Genomic DNA, 17,278 nt, shown 5'->3' with positions numbered 1-17,278 from the left:
TAACATTTAAATTTATAAATTATTACACTACTAATAAAAAAACGCGATTTATTCGAGATTGGATACTTCAGAAGACATTCAGAGGAGCAAGCAACGTCCTAATCTAATTGTTACGTAAAAAAATGGCTCCGGTTCTAAATTCCAGTCGGATATAAGAGGGTTGATTTAACCGGTTTTTCATACCAATAATTAGTAACCGTGTTGTGATACCTCTATATTTTTTTTTATTTTTTACAATCACTTATTACACTAGTTAAATAACACACGGTCAAGCGGTAGTAATCTCTCGTCAGTCAACATTTTATTGGACCCCACTACACTTACCATCAGGTGCAGTCGATTTACTTTGCCATGCCCACATTTAAAAAGATACTTTCCATACAGTGATAATTACAAATCTCGGTTCATATCCGAAATCAAAGAATAAATCATGGTGTCTGCAGCAGCGTTGACAAAAATGACATTTACCATCGTCCCATGACAATGATTACGGGACAAAAGTGTGCGCTCGAAACAATGCATCATTCCAGCTGAAACTTGTCCCTGACAGCCGTGGTGATAAATAATTTTGACGCGCGTGGCGCGAGTTAGGAACGTTTTACATTGATGTAGCAAATTATTAAGTTTTCGACGCGTTGCAAAGGCATTCAAGCAATTGACATTGACATTTTTACAGGCTATTGACGTGATATGTCAGTAGACAAAGTTGAAGTTTGATTATTTTTTGTTGCAAAAGATCGGCATAAAATACGAAAATTGTATTTGCAATTCTTCAACATCTTGTTACTATTTGCTTTGCAATTCTTAAACATCTATAAATTATTTGACAGCGATTTTGTAGAATTTAGTCATTTATTTTTTTATTAAAATCACCAAAAGGAGCACCACAACTCTGCTTGTTAAAATTATTATTTTCCTTTGGAATACGAAAACATAATACGAAATTGTAATCGTATTAAATCTTATTTTTTTATTTTTGTACCCCTATTTTTTCTCTTTAAACTTGACTGGCAATACGTTTGGCATTAAAGCCTTCTTTATATAACCGTATAAGTATATAGAATGAAATAAAAAAATAATAATCTCGCGCAATGGTATAGAACCTATTATGCATAATTTAATGGCATCGCTAACTTCTCTCCCGAATACCACACTTAAACATGCCGAGCATTGTCTAGCAATTTTTGTCATTACGTGAGCTCAAGTATAACATTTTGTTTTTGTTTGTGAATTTTGTTGCGCGCCACGTATTTTTATGTGCTCATTACAGGTTTTACGACTTACTTTTTGTAAAACTATTTGCCTAAAGAGGCAATGCATGCTCTGTGCAACTTGGCGCCAATAGGACAATAAACTTTAAGAACATTTCGCTCTCTTAATAAAATAATGACCTATTTCAAAATTGTTAATTTGTGGCAGTCGTTCGAAAACTAATTTTTGTTTGCTACTTTTTTTTTGAAGTTGCTATAAAATTGAGCTTATTAAAGATAGGTAAATAATGAAAAGCATAAAAAAAGAGAAAACACTAAAATTGGCAATTTTGGAATGGGTCATTATTTTATTAAGAGTGCGATTTAATGTTTAACATTTGGGACATTTTTTCAATATTAAATTTTTACTCAGTCAGGTATGACTGCCTCGGTGTAGCCTACATCGTGGTGTGATACCTCTGCCTACCCCTGAATAGAAAAATCAGGCATGATGAATATATTATGTTGTGTGTAATTTTTCCATTATACCGTTTCACACCATGCGAGTTGGAATAAATTATAACAATATGTCGCGTATACGTGATATTTACTGGACTTTATATTGTTTTCAGCACGCTAGACTAATAAATTGTGGATTTTTTGTGAAGTAACCAATCTAATCTCAGGATTTATGGGATTTAAGCTAAACTAGTTAGGGGTAGATGAACCGAGCAACCGCCTGGGACGCACTTATAGGGGCCTCTTGCGATGCCTTGGACAACCTTTTTTTATGATCTTACCAACGAAACTGTTAAAAACTGGGTATTTTTTTTAGTTCCGTCCGGGGCCTTGCGTTCGTTAAGGCCGCCAATGAAACTTACTCACTTAAAGGTAAGCGAGGCACTTTGTGATTAAATATTTTGAATATTTAGCGTGTTAATTTTAATCTGAGATTTCAACTACACACCCTATATAAATTGTAACGGATGGTTACAAGTATTTTTTATCTCCTCTTGCGTGCTTGAGCTGGCTTCTTTTTTATAAGACTGTACTTTTTTTTTAGTTTTAAGAAAAGAAAAAATGTTATAACTCTTAATTGTATCTATCTATATATATATATATATATATATATATATATATATATAAATGAATCCCTATTTCCTTTGGTCACGCCATCACGCTTAAAGGGCTGGACCAATTTCACTATTTTTTTTTGTTGTGTTTGTAATTGTCAGTAGAAGATTCTTATGAAAGAAAAAAATCAAAAAATTGCGCGTAAAATTAGAAAATTTAACAAAACGAATATAAAATTTATATATTTTATATAACTGTCAATTGTTTGAAATAACTGTTAGCGATTGACAGAATGCGCGCTGCAAATTCATAGGTTAAGATGGGACAACGTCTGTCGGGTCGACTAGTATAACATAAAACACACACACACGCGCGCGTATTTTAGCCCCGCATTCCGTCCTATGATCAGATAGAGCAATCCTATCCCCATAACGGACATAAATTCCAGACTACGTTATACGTGATAATACCGCTTACTTTTTCAACTTGTCAAATAAGTCCCACTAGCATAAAAAAGATAACTTTTTTGAACATTTTCACCGCTCTTCTCTGCCTTATATACCACACAATTTTTTGTCCTTCCAGAAAAAAACATGTTTCCATAGTCTTCAAAATCATGCAACGTGTGTTCACCAGATGGTTTTTACAGAATCTCGTTAGAACGAGCCACAAACATGCTTTGTCCTATGTATACAGTGATATATTTTGTGTCAGACTGAATAAGCGGGTATAAAGTATCGGGGCCGTGCTGTCGCGACAACCAACCTTTTCTTTTTATATTGGTCTACGTCATTATTTCAAACTGGGTGTTTTTCGCGGCTCTGTCTGCAGAAGTAAGGGCAGACGTATATATGACGCAATGTGATGTATTTATTGCTGTGTTAATGGATCTTTAATATTTTATCAATTAAAAAAATGTCGATAATCGTTTGACAGTAAAAAAACTTCGCGCTGCGCTCTGCTATATACTTATAGTTCAACAGCCCTAACACAGATTTTCATAGTTAAAGTTGTCTATTTGTTAATCTATGACGTATTCTATTTACATTGTAAATTGAATCTTAATCCATGCAGTTTCTGCTTTTATTTCCAAAACAAAAATATTCGCAATCCCTTGTTTAAAATATAAAATATATACATCTGTCGTAGTTGTACGTTTTGTCTTGCTTCCTCTGACGGCAAATGTCATTGAACATAGCAAGACAAAACATTGAATGACAGACATATTACAAATAAACCCCCTTATTCATAGACGTTTTTTATCGAACGATCGAGTAAGGCTGTGATAACAAGTCTGTTTCTCAGTGCTGACGGCATGGCAGTCTTCGCAGTGCGTAGACGTAGGGCCGTTGTGATTGGCTAATATTGAAATACAACAATAATAACCAATCACAACGGCCCTATGTCTATTTCTCAGTGCCGTTGGGCACTGAGAAACAGGCTTGTTATCACAGCTTTACTCCGTCCTTAGATAAAAAACGTTTATGAATAAGGGGGAAAGTGTATAAATTCCGCCCTTGGGTACCTAATAACGTAAACTAACTATGAGCTCACATTACGAATTTTAAGAGGGTAGTTATCATAAATTTGATCGCGAATATAATGTGAAGGGTTGAAAAGGGTGAACTAGGTGAAAGGTGCTACATCCGGAGACATTTGCGGGGGGAAATTGACACTTTAGCATAGAAAGGTCTCTATTTGTGAAAGTACTTTCGCAACGATATAATCGGATGGTTGTTATTAATGAGATCTAAGATAAGATCATCAAGTTAATTCCCGCGAACTATTTGACATCATGACTGATTTTTGCACGATTATTATTGAAAATTACCCGACGCGACGGTCCGATACGATGTCGAAAACAAACACACGTTGGCCGATATTTCTTTGGAGTAATTAACATTCGGACCCTTCCATACCACTAACTATACTAGTGACTTTCTACCCAGTGAACAGCAGTTACAAATCTTGGTACGTATGCGAAATTAAAGCGAAAATCATGGTGTCTAATTAAATCATGGTGTGTAAGTTTCATAATATAAAAATAATAATAGGTTATTATATAGTTTTGTTTTATAACAATGTAAGTTGGATTATTAACTAGTTAGTAACTATTGCTTAACGACACGACTTCGAATTTATTTAAGTATCATATTATGTCATCTCTATGTTGGACCAGACATACTTAAATTTGGAGTAAAGTATTAGAGCAGGCCCCTGCGATATAGGGACGACAAATAACAAGGGTTGATATTATTATATTCCCAATTCTACTACTATGAACCAATTTCTAAATTATTAAGTTGCACTTACTCCTTTGTTGAGCGTCTTCGAATTGTGTCAGGGTGGCATGACGTAGTAATCCTGGCCCGAAGCGTGGCAGTATGACTGAAATAATAGTTCCAGCTCTAGTCCCTACAAACTGACGAACAACGACATCAATTTAAGTACGCACGGTGCATAGAACATAATTTCTTAAACACAAGTCCATTTCGGATGTAGTATTCATATCTAGAAAGGCACAATGTTATCGCTACGCACCCTGTGATGGCATGAACTATTTTACATAAGTTAAAAATAATAAGTATTATACCCAGTTTTTTTAACAAAATAAAAAAAACATAAAAAACATTGTTGATATTTTTTTGACATGTAAACTTAGCGTAAGTATTGATATTTATTTTTGACGTATAAACTTATTTAAGTAAAAAATGAGGAAAAAAATGTATATTGACTATGCAAGTAAACAGTTTGTACAAGATAAGGTAAATTTAGGATATCAATCAATAAAAAGCTTTGATAAGCTGCTAACTTTTTGGCATAAATATATTGTTATCAATGATAAATAAATAGAATACCAATTAATAAAATTTAATATCGACCTGCATACTATCGCTATATTTTATTAAAATTATTAATGGGACCGTGTTTGGGAGTGGGACAGAAGCGAGACAACAGCACGATCATTTTTTTAGAGGCAATTTGTGACCAAATGGACGAATCTTATAAAACTTTTATTTCCCCAAAAGACTTCCACGCAGGTCAAGGTATAAGCAAAAATTACTCAAAATAAACAACAACTTTTTATCCAAAATTACTAATGAAACCTACCAGGGTATTTTGCCGGAACCCCTATCTGAGCCCGCAATAGTTATTTTTTCAAAAACTGAAATATGTTTTTCTAAAGTAACAATAAGATCAAATTTGGCTTACCCTATTTGTACGCAATACAGTATCCAAGATTTCCATACAAAGTATTACCTCAATTGACTTGGTATCGACGTGTTCTCTGAAATGTGACAAAGAGATCTCGCAAAGTGAATATTGACGTGTTACATGAACATTGCGTGTATCGGAAACATCTACGAGATGCATAACAGACATTTGGTATGTATTCTCATTCTGTGTTTTCTGATATGACAAATGTAGTTTGCGTATACACAAATATTGCAACATTGTACAACTTTTGCAACATAGTATTATTGTAAAAATGTATAAAGTAACTTTAATTTATTGAAACAAAGTATCGTTACAGTTTGTATGATACATAATTCAATAATTGTTGTATTAGGGTACGACTGCATGCTTTCATGGATTTGATCCCGAGTCGGGCAAAGTGATATTAGATTTGTCTACTTAGTGTCAGCCCGTAGTCTCGAATTTGTGCCCAATGGCGATAAGCTCTCCCTCTATCATATCACGGGACGGAATACACATGGCGGAAAGTGGGTGCACCAGTTGCGCCTCTGCCTACCCCTTTGGGGATTAAAGGAGTGTGTGTACATGTGTCGGATTAGGTAATATTTACGTGTGTTTTATATTTGTAATCCAGATTAAGTTATAATTGAAATACATATTTGTTTGCATTTATCGAAATTATTTATAACTATTCTATTCATATGTCATACCATAACAACCAACCAACGTGTTAAGATTCTTGAAATGATATGAAATAAAATAATTTATTTTGAACCTGTAAAATGTACATTATTTAGATTCCGTCAATAATTAACTCTACCACCAGTTCGGAAAGTAATTCTTACCAGAGAAGAACGAGCAAGAAATTCTGGTCTTGCTCCTTAAAATCAGTTTAAAGGATAAACGACAGTACATAATACAGAGAAAGAAGAAAATACAATTGTTGTTTTTTATTGTTTAGAGCAGTTTTTGTTCTAGAACCCTACAATCAATTACATCACCCACCCCTCAAGGCCCAGTCTTGAAGATAAACACAATACAGCCAGCTCAATAAGGCATGACAATAGTGGTATGCGATCTATTTCCCCTGACGGCCGCGTAAGAATGTGAGGCCGCAGAAATGAGAAGCACACTTCAATATGATTGTCCCCCCTTTATTAAAAAATCGCATTTAATTATTACATGATGGAAAATATTGTGACTTGTAGACTTATACTTCATAAATACTTTATTATAATGGGAAATACTTAAATATGATTGTCCCTTTTATTAAAAAAATGCATTTAATAATGACGGGAAACATTTTATAATTTTTATATTTTTGTAGGCAAAAATTTTGCAGTTGTAACACAATAGACATTTTGATAACAATTGCCTAAAATGCAACAAAATAAGGTTGATATAGAGTTTTCAATTAACTATAACTCTTAAAACAGTGGACATATTTTGAAATCAGCTAAAAGTTTGTAATCATAAAAACGGAAGAAGCAAACATCTTACAAATTAACTTGATACTATCTCGAAATAATTGTGCTCATTTATTTCTTCCTACTGATAATAATCGCGGCCATGTCTCATACTTCGCAGTATTCCATTTATGACGCGCTATATTATTTACCGCTTACCGCATTAATGCTATGGGCATTTCAGTGGCAGATATATAGTCATTTTAGGCAGAATAAATCTAATGTCGACTGACGATTACCCCTCGCCAGTCGACACAATTATGCCGCCCTTTTGGAACATCATATACACAGACTAATCGAAACGGGACACACTTACGTGAGCAACTATGGGTTTTAAAACCTTGTGTATGGTGGTCGCTATCCGAGCGGATATAAAATATATCCTACTTCACTGTCATAATAAATCAAATTCACCCCATTCAAATACATCTTAATACGAGCGTGTAAACATTTATGAACTAATATTTGGGCGGTAAGCGGATTGACCAAAAATTTGCGTTATATGAGAAGTGTTTGTTCTGCAAACTATCTCGTTGAAGTGGCATTTTGCACTATAACATAGCTGTTGGTCGATGTTATCTGGCAATGCCTGATAGTTAAAGAAGTAAGTGAATTCATAAGGTTCAAATTCACAGTTTTGTGATCTGTGATAATGGCCATTCAATGTCTATGATTAAGACATGAGCAGACATGCGATTCTGCACTTTATCATTTTAATTTAGAATACACATTCGTTCAAAAGTTTTAACGAATAAATTTTAAGAGATTTATATGTTTCCTTCATTTCATGTAAATATACGTACTTCAAAATGTGTAAGTGACAAATGAAATCAATAGCACCGGAAACATATGTATTGAAGTACAACCAACGTAGCTGCATCAGTGAGTCAGGGTCAAAACTATTGAGACGATCATTACGCGAACTAACATACAATCATACGCCAATTGTGAATGGAGATAAAAATGTGGCAAGTTATACATTTATAGAAATAACGTGGGTTCCGTAGTCATTCTTTGCCATGCATTTATGTGGTTTTATACATTTCACTGGTAGTAGATCTCTCATACATATGTGAGATTTCCCCTGGGTAGGTACCACAATGTCTATTTCTGCCGCCAAGAAGCAGTGTGTACACTCACTGTCACTGTTGTGTCCCGATATGAAGGACATTGTAGTCAGTGTAACTACTGGACAGAATAAGACTTAACATCTCGTGTCTCAGGATGGTGAGCGCAGTGGAATACAAAACAATACTTTGTAACTCAAGTTGTTGGGTGGTGTTTCCACGGCAAGCTCGTCTCGTCATTCAAAGCAATAATAAAAGAAGGTGTTATATTTTCTCTTCTTGTACAAATATCTTACGAAGTTGTTAAAACAAAAAAAAAAAAAACTTTTGTTTAGTATTTTAAAATTCAGCTTTAAATCTAAAATATGTAGAATAATAAATATCATTTTTTGTATTAACGATAGACCCAATAATAATAGTATATAATTTTACAAGCTCCAGTTATGCAGTATGTATGTTCGCGTATAAAATGTTTTAATTGCTCATTTGTAATATTTATTGCAATTTTTGCATTGCGATAAAATTATGGACCTGGGAATTAATCTACAGTGGAATTTTGTTTACTGTATAAAGTTCCGGCAAGCAACTTGTAATTACAATTAAGGCTACAAATATACATTGTCACATAAATGGTCACAGAAATTCACTGGATATAGACCATTTCCAAAAGGTCTGTATGGATATCCTAGAGTTGATTATAATTATGATGTAAATATACAAAGATGTTAGGTTTCAGCCAGGCTAACATTCTGTTCAAATATATTTACTGGTGGTTGTTCCTCATATGTGAGAGTCCACTTGGGTAGGTAACACCGCAATGTCTATTTCAGCCGCAAAGTAACAGTGTGTAGTCGCTGTTGTATTCCCGTTTGAAGGACATGGTAGACAGTATAACTACTGGACATAATAAGACTTAACAACTCATGTCTCAGGATGGCAAGCGCAGTGAAATACCAAACAATACTTTGTACTTCACGGCGTGATGGTGGTTCTACTGTTTATGAGCGGTCGTATCGTTTACAATCAGGTGAACGGCAAGCTCGTCTCGTCAGTCAAAGCAAAAAAAAATAGCAAGTTAAAATAAATATGGCAAGTTAATTTTTTAGTGTACGATATGAGCGAGTAAAACTATGAAAAATTCTTCTATTATTCAATGCGTTTTAGTCATTGTATAGAAGAACTCTAAGCATTTATCAATGATTTGGTAATTCTACAACAAAATTACAATCGTTTCCTGACGAATCCGAGGTTAAGCATATTGTGTATGAGAATGATAAATAATTTGAAAAGAGAATTATTATTTCTTTCAGTATTTATATATTTTTTATTAATAACATTTGTTACCGCAATCCGCCCCAGTTATGGATGGATGTCAGAGCATATAGTTATGCTTAGATGTTTTTTCTGTCGTACAAAACATTAATTAATTATACACATAAACATACCTCTTGGGTTACTCCGTCTATTGTTTCCCGTCGTACAAAACAATAATGAATTATACAGATAAATATTTCTTTTGAATTACTCTGTTTATTGGTGAAAATCTTATGACAATTCGTTGCGTAGTTTTTGAGTTTATCACGTTCAGACAGAGTGACGCCGCAGGCCGACTTTGTTTCATAATATGTAAGCATTATTTGATAATATCGACAAGAGACAGCATTAATGAGTTGCGAATCGTAAATTTTAGGATCCGTATTCTAGGTCAAGTGCAATTTTCCATTCAGAAATGATTGTATTCCATTCATTCACTAGCTACATAATATATCTTTGCCAAATAACGCAATAGGCTCGCTTTCCGTCACATCATGGAGCGTTAGTATCCAACTTTTCAGAGAAATCGGGCTCAGCTAATCTAATAACAAAGTTTTATTAACCGACTTCAAAAAAGGAGTAGGATAACCTCCTGTTGTTAATAACAATTCGACGTGTATTTCTTTTACTTTATTCTACAGAACAATTAAACAAAACATGTTTGTACGACGATGTGTCATTGTAATAACGGATAACTCTTTTATTTATTTGTCTTAGACACGGTATTGTTAACATGTGTACGTAGTGGGATAATTACTGTAGTCAGATTAATTGTCTTTAACACGACTTCAGCCGGCATCACGCAGCGCTGCGCTCAGAGCTGCGCTGAGACGATAACGGATTTGAATCGAACACTGTTTAAATTTAAATTTCGAATTCTTAATTTATTAATGGTAATTTACTTGTGGGTAGGTAAGCAGCATTGTTTAGTCACTGTTGTATTCCGTTTTGAATGACATTGTAGCCAGTGTAACTACTCGACATAATAAGACAACCTCTCATGTCTGACTACTTCATTTTTATTTTTTGTCTTTATCGGTAAATGAGGTAATAGGTTACATAATGTGATTTCAAATTTAGTATTATTTTCGTCGGTCGCCTCAATACTTGAGGGCTATAAAAATGGACAATGTACATTAAAAAAAATCTAAAGACGCACTATAAGTCTAAATAATAATTTTACGTGATACTTTGTATACTGACAAGATCGCGAATCTCATGCCTACAAATGCCATGTTAAGTTTTAAAATCCGACACCGTGCTAATTGGTATTATTTTCCTGCAAGTATATTTAAACATTTCCCTTAACCCCGTTTCCCCCTGTTCCAATTTGGTCTCTAATTAAAATACGCCTTACTCGCATCGACATAACGATTATAGTTTTCACAAAATTCCCTGTTTGAAGGCACAAAGCAGTTTTCATTTAGAAACTCGTTAGCCAGGGTTGCTATGGCAACGAATATTTAGAAATATGGAATAGGCTTTGCTGACCTCATTTCTTTTAAATGTACGAGTTATTTGAACTGTTTATGAATTTTGAACTGTAAAAACGAGGATTTATTTGCTATTTGTGAAAATTTTCTTTGTTTCTCTCTAGGTCTGCATTTCTTAACTATAAATCACGGTGACTAGTCTAATTCGATTTTTAAATTTTGGACCAATTACGATCGACTTGTTTTGCATCCTTGCTGACTTATGAAATGAATATATAGCGAGATGACTTCTCTTCTAATAGAAACGTAGAAATCACCTTAGTCAACTATTTATAATAATATCTATGATATTGGGTACTTCGAGCAGTTTTTTAAACAAGAATACCATTTTCCAAACTATGAAAATAAATCATATTTTTACAAATACGTAATGACTGTAAATAATAATTAATCTTTATTAATTAATGTAGCCATTTACCGGTCGTGCATTAACTTTACATACATCATTCTTTCGATAAAAAAGTAATTAAGAAGCAAGTTAATTACGTTTGTACGTGTGAATAATTTTCATAAAAAATTTCATGTTCAATATTTACGTAGACTTTTTGTGGTGTTGGATATTGACTAAGTAGTTGGAAAATAAATATTTTTAAAAAGTAATAATTTTCATACGGTTTTAGTTAAAACTAGGACATGTTTTTAATGCCTAAACGTATTTGCATAAACCTACAATTATTTATTATCATATAATTTCGAGAAACTTGTTAAATCTTGCTGATGATGTACCAAAATAAATAATTGAAAAAAAAGTCACCATGGTGTCAATAAAGTAAATATCCGTAGTTTAATGTTGAATTAGCCATCTACTCACTGGTTATGTATAATTAGAATCTCATCATCATGATCATTAACCTCACGAAGTCCACTGTTGAACACAGATCTTAAATTTGCAGATGGACCTCTCAAAAATTGTCTGCAACCAGGGTGTTCCTACGACTTTTATCAAGTCGTCTTGTACCTTGTAGATGGACGTCGCTGCGCTATACAACTCTCTGAATGAAAGAAAAATTTAATCTAATGCATAAAGATTATAATTGACGTAAAATAAATAATTAAGTGTTGTTTCACTGAGGAGCGAAAAAGATATTTTAAGAGGTGTATGGTACCATAAATATAACCTAGTGGTAAACGTATGATATCATTGCTCTGACAATGTACAGTCATCCATAAAAGTAGGTGATTAATTTAAACATTTCAAAACGCTCTTACGTTTTAAAATCAATTGAATAATCTTTTCTCTTTATCTAAGATAGAATAAACCATTCGAAATTCATTTTATTAAAGAAAAAACGACTATGCACAAGGAAATAAAAGTTTTAAAGCGATTTGAAAAAAAAATGTTTACCTACTTTCGTCGCTGACTGTACCACCGTCAGCTACGCGTCTCATTGTTGCCGTGGGTTTTTCTACATTTTAAAGCCAACGCACTAGTTTCAAACATGAAGAAAAACTCTACTGAATGTTTGTTAAAGCCGTTAACTTTCATTCAACCGTGAATGAGAAATATGTGTTAAAAATGTTGTTGGATGTCACGTTATGTCCATTGAAAAGGGTGGCAGCATTGTCCATTTTAATAAATGCGAAAAATATTCACACGTTTTAAAGCTGGTGACATATTCAGAGGTTATTTCGTCTCCATCGATCTTTCGTTGATAATAGGAGTGTAGGCATTTATTGATAAATTTAAAACTTGACTCCTTTTAGTTTGATGACGTTATCTGCTCTTATTTTACTAGACTTATTGTTTAATCATTAGATTATAATATTATCTAGATTAGATTGTACATTGTAGCCAGTGTAACAACTGGACATCATAAGACATAACATCTCATGTCTCAGGATGGCGAGCGCAGTGGAATACGAAACAATACTTTGTAATTCAAGTTGTTGGATGGTGTTTCTACGGCTTATGGGCGGCCGAATCGCTTACTGTTAGGCAAATGATATGCTCGTCTCGTCATTAAAAGCAATAAAAACAAAATAATAGCGACTCCGCTTCTTGCAGTTTTTTATCGGAAATAAATTCCCACTGTTCACTTCGCCGGATAAAGCCGTAGTATATATGTTAATCCGAGACTTGTTCCATTTGTATATTCATTTAAATATCTTCAGCATCCAAACACATAACCTTCCAAATATCACACTCTATTATATTTACGAAATTTGCAAGATAAAACTGTTAAAGCCATTTCTCGAATATATTCTCAAAATTGATATTTCTGTTTATCCACCTTTCAACAAAGTAATTCGTATAAGATTATTAATCGTTCTTCAATCGATGTTGCATCAGGTTTGCATCGTGTTGATCGACGGCTATCGTCCTAACTAGTTTTACATTTTCCGTATCTCAGGTAAATTCATGAGATCGCCCACTTTTAACCAAAATTTTTGTTATGTAATTCGAAGCATGAGGTAATCTGCAAAACTGGAAAACAATTTCCAGATTTTTTTTGTTTTATCTCTGTTTAGATAAATTAATTGTTCTGTTTTCATTTTTATTTATTGTAAATTTCCCTAAATGTTTTTTTTTGTAATTTGGAAAATTGGTGTCAAAACGTGACAAAAAGAAATGTTTGTGCATAGTATGGATTGACTGACATAAAAATTCTCAAGGGAAGCTGCAATCACTTTTAAGTCCTTCCAGCACAAGATTTGCGTGTCTAACAGAAGGAAAGAATTGTAATTTCCAGGTTTGCATTTATTAACATTTTACACAACATTCAGCGGGTTTTTCTGATGCGATTTTTTCTCATCTGAGACTTCATATTATATCATGGAGTTTATTTCTTTGTGGTTGGCAATGAGGTTTCAGGCAATTTGTTATCACAGTTCAAGGTGCAGTACCTCAATTCTGTAGTAATCTGATTATAAGACAATAAGAGTATAATTTTAAATTTTAAGATTAGGCAAGAGACTCCCGCCCTCACACCCTGCAACTCCTGCAAGCTAGTATCGACAGTGTCACGCATTTTATCACACACGGTGAAACTTGTTGAACAGAACACTAATTAGTCTTAACCCTAATTAAGTACAGCAATATTTAACAGAGTTTATACCATCTGTCTAATAATTATTTATTCAAATTTTACAGCGACAGGTTAGGTTGTAGAAATATGGCCGATTAGTTAGTAGGATACTGGCAAGCTCTTAACTCTGTTTAAAAAGAGTTATAGAGAAATGAAGGAAATAAAAGAAGAGTAGAGATAGAAGAAACCGATGGGAACAGTTAAGATCATTTAACCTTCAAGTGTTCTCTTATACTAAAATACGATTTAACAGTAAACCATCCCAGATGGTGGTAAGCTGATCACAGTATCAAACTATGTATGGTCAACCGCTTTAGCATCGTACATAATCTAACTAAGTTAACATACTGTTACACCTGAGCTGTGGTTAATACATTTGTGTGCGTCCTCATTTCACATGCACGGTGATATGATTATGATGGGTTCCTTGATTGCGTTGTTTTGCATCTTTTGTGTGGAATCGTGTGAATGGTGGAATGTTCTTTTGTGGTGCCTTTTATGGAACATAATTAACCGTATAGCTTTTTGTGGTATTTATTTATACAAACATACAAGTATGGATCGACTGACTTGTCTGCCGGTTGTCAGCTCTTTTTAGTATTTGTTTAATTTTTAATTGTATTAAAGGAAACCATCGAAGAATTATAATATCCTGTAAATATGAAAGTTGAACATTACAATTATTTAAAACGATTGTATTTTTAAATGTTTTATTCTATTTATACTTTTATTCGACGATTGAAAAATCAGCTTTAAATAAACCTATTTAGAGCTGATTTTTCATTTCCTTTTCATGGAACTATGACACCACCTAGTAATAATATAAGCACAGAACACAAGTGCGTCCATTACTTTAATATAAAACATCATACATTTCATTAAAAACACTTAACCCTTACTCGTAATTAAAGCGAAATGTAAAACTATTTGATACACCACCATAAATTAATTATTCCCATTATTAATGGATGTAGGACGCTAAGCCAAATGATTTATTATTAGTACAACCGCTGTTGTATCCGGCGCTAATTTTGTAAAGGGTTATCCAATTAAAATCTTACCTGCGATATCGTTATTTCGCGTTTAACAATCAAAACTATCTAAATAATTGTTTGAAGGTTGAGGAGATAATCATTTTTGAGTATTTCTGAAAATTGACTTTTATATGTGAGCTTTTGCTCGCGGCTTTGCCAGCGTGAAGGAGTATTCCGGGATAATTTTTATTCCGACTTACTTGATGTGTTATATTATAACCAAATTATACGAAATCATTATAAATTGTAGCCTATGTTATTTTGATGTGTAACCAATATTACTGTAAAGTTTCATCCAAATCCGTTCAGTAGTTTTTTCGTGAAAGAGGAACAAACATACATACATACATCTATCCTCACAAACTTTCGCTTTTATAATATTAGTAGAACAGGCCGGATTATTTATAAAATGTATTAAGTGTAGATATTTTTTATTCTTTTATAAAAAGTAAAATAAAAAATCGATTAATGTGTGGAAACGATTGTAAAATTAGGGGTCATTTAGTTATATTTATGTAAAAAATTCTGTTCAGAATCGCTCTGAATGATCGTTTTTGTTTATCATACATCTTCGTGACGAAGAATATTGATTATTAATATTTAGAAAACATGTGTCATTAGAGTGATAATCCAATGTTATATAATAGTATATTAGCCCCATGTTCAGGGACTTGGTTGGCATCGTCTAAGCTTCAAGTGCTAAGAACTATTCAGTAGACATATCGAATTCTATTAAGAGTACACAAAAATACTCAATTTATAACTTACTGTAAAAGAAAAGAAACGATAATGTCTCTAGGGATTCCCGGATTTCTCTCTTTCATATTTTTTTATCATAATAAACTACGAAAGAAGTACTTTTATAGCTTGTCAAATAACGTTGGACCCACGAGATTTAGAGCCCCGGATAATGCTTGGGGGCCTTACGAAATTTGCAAAGGTACACCTTTTTCCGCCCAAATTAAATATGGATTTATTGTACAAAATGCTCCGAAAAAGCTATTATGTAATCCAAATCACATTATAGTTTTGTTTGTGATATTTTTATATTTTCTACAAGTGGAATATTAGGAGTCATTTTGTATAAGTATTGTTTAAAATAGTACTTCTGCATTATAGTTATATAATGTTAAAAAACTCACAAATAATATTTTCTTAGTTAATGATATTACATTATCACGTTATATAGAAATATCTTTATATATATTGTGTGCAATGTTAACATTTAATCATGTTATAATTTGTATTGATTTGTATTATATCTAAAGTAATTGTATTGTATATTAGACTTGTATCTTTGAACAGAATAGTCCGCTATTGGACTAGTTATTTATTTAACTATGACAAATACCACCATATCTATAGAATATTCATGAATTAATTTACACTGATTAGTATTCTGCCTTTATGACGCCAATCTAGTTCTTTTCAAGAACATCTAGATATAAAAATATTTGCATAGCATTAGTTTTATATCTCCTCATTATTTTTTTTTTGTAAACATAATTTGTTAATACCATTTTTTAGTTATTTTCTTAAATGAATCATACTAGAGGTTGTCTAATGGTTAAAATTCTAACGTCTTATTTAATATATTTGTAACATTTTTTTTTTTTTTTACATTTTAATATGAATTTTAATTATGCCATATCTCATACCTTCGCTCGCAATGTGCTTAAAAACAAGTAAAAAGTTTTTTCTTAAGGTGGTAGCTCAAGGTCCATTTTCATACATTTTGTTTCGGATTTAATCTGGGTAACTAAACAAGTATTGGCAAGTAAAGAATTTAAATTCACGTCTAGTTAGTGATTAGTTCTCGCAGTTGAAAGAAAAACGTAAAAATAATTAATATGCATGGATATTTCGGCCTTTAAAATTTCGTCGTATTAAATTTTAAAGGCCATTGAAATTTGGCACACGACTAAACCATGTCCTGGATGTACATAGGCTATTTTTTATCTCGGTAAATATGCACTCAGATTCAGATTTTACTTCCATAATCATTAAAATATAATTATTTTACGGATTTTACCGCGGATTTTTATATTATAATTTTGGCCGCAGTCTTCAAAAATTCGAGAGAAAATTATAATATAGAATAATATATTTATTTTAATGTTTAACATTCACGTAAACATAATATATTTTTACTTACGTAGTATTTAGCTAGAGGCAATTTAATCTTCTTAGAGAGAAATAATTGTTGCCGTCTATCAGAATTTATAAACACAGGAAACTTCATGTCTTCATGCATAATGGCTAAGTAGATTTTAATTTTGTCAAACAGCACAAATAAATGAATAATTATGATCGTTTTAGGAACAACAGACTTGTGACCCGCGCGTCGAAATGCCTTATAACAAATAGTACACATACGGCTTAATAATACTAGAATCTGTAACAAAAAATCAATAAT

Source organism: Manduca sexta, chromosome 18 (assembly GCF_014839805.1).
Source record: "Manduca sexta isolate Smith_Timp_Sample1 chromosome 18, JHU_Msex_v1.0, whole genome shotgun sequence".
Lineage (NCBI taxonomy): Eukaryota > Metazoa > Arthropoda > Insecta > Lepidoptera > Sphingidae > Manduca > Manduca sexta.
Note: the sequence above shows the minus strand (reverse complement) of the source record.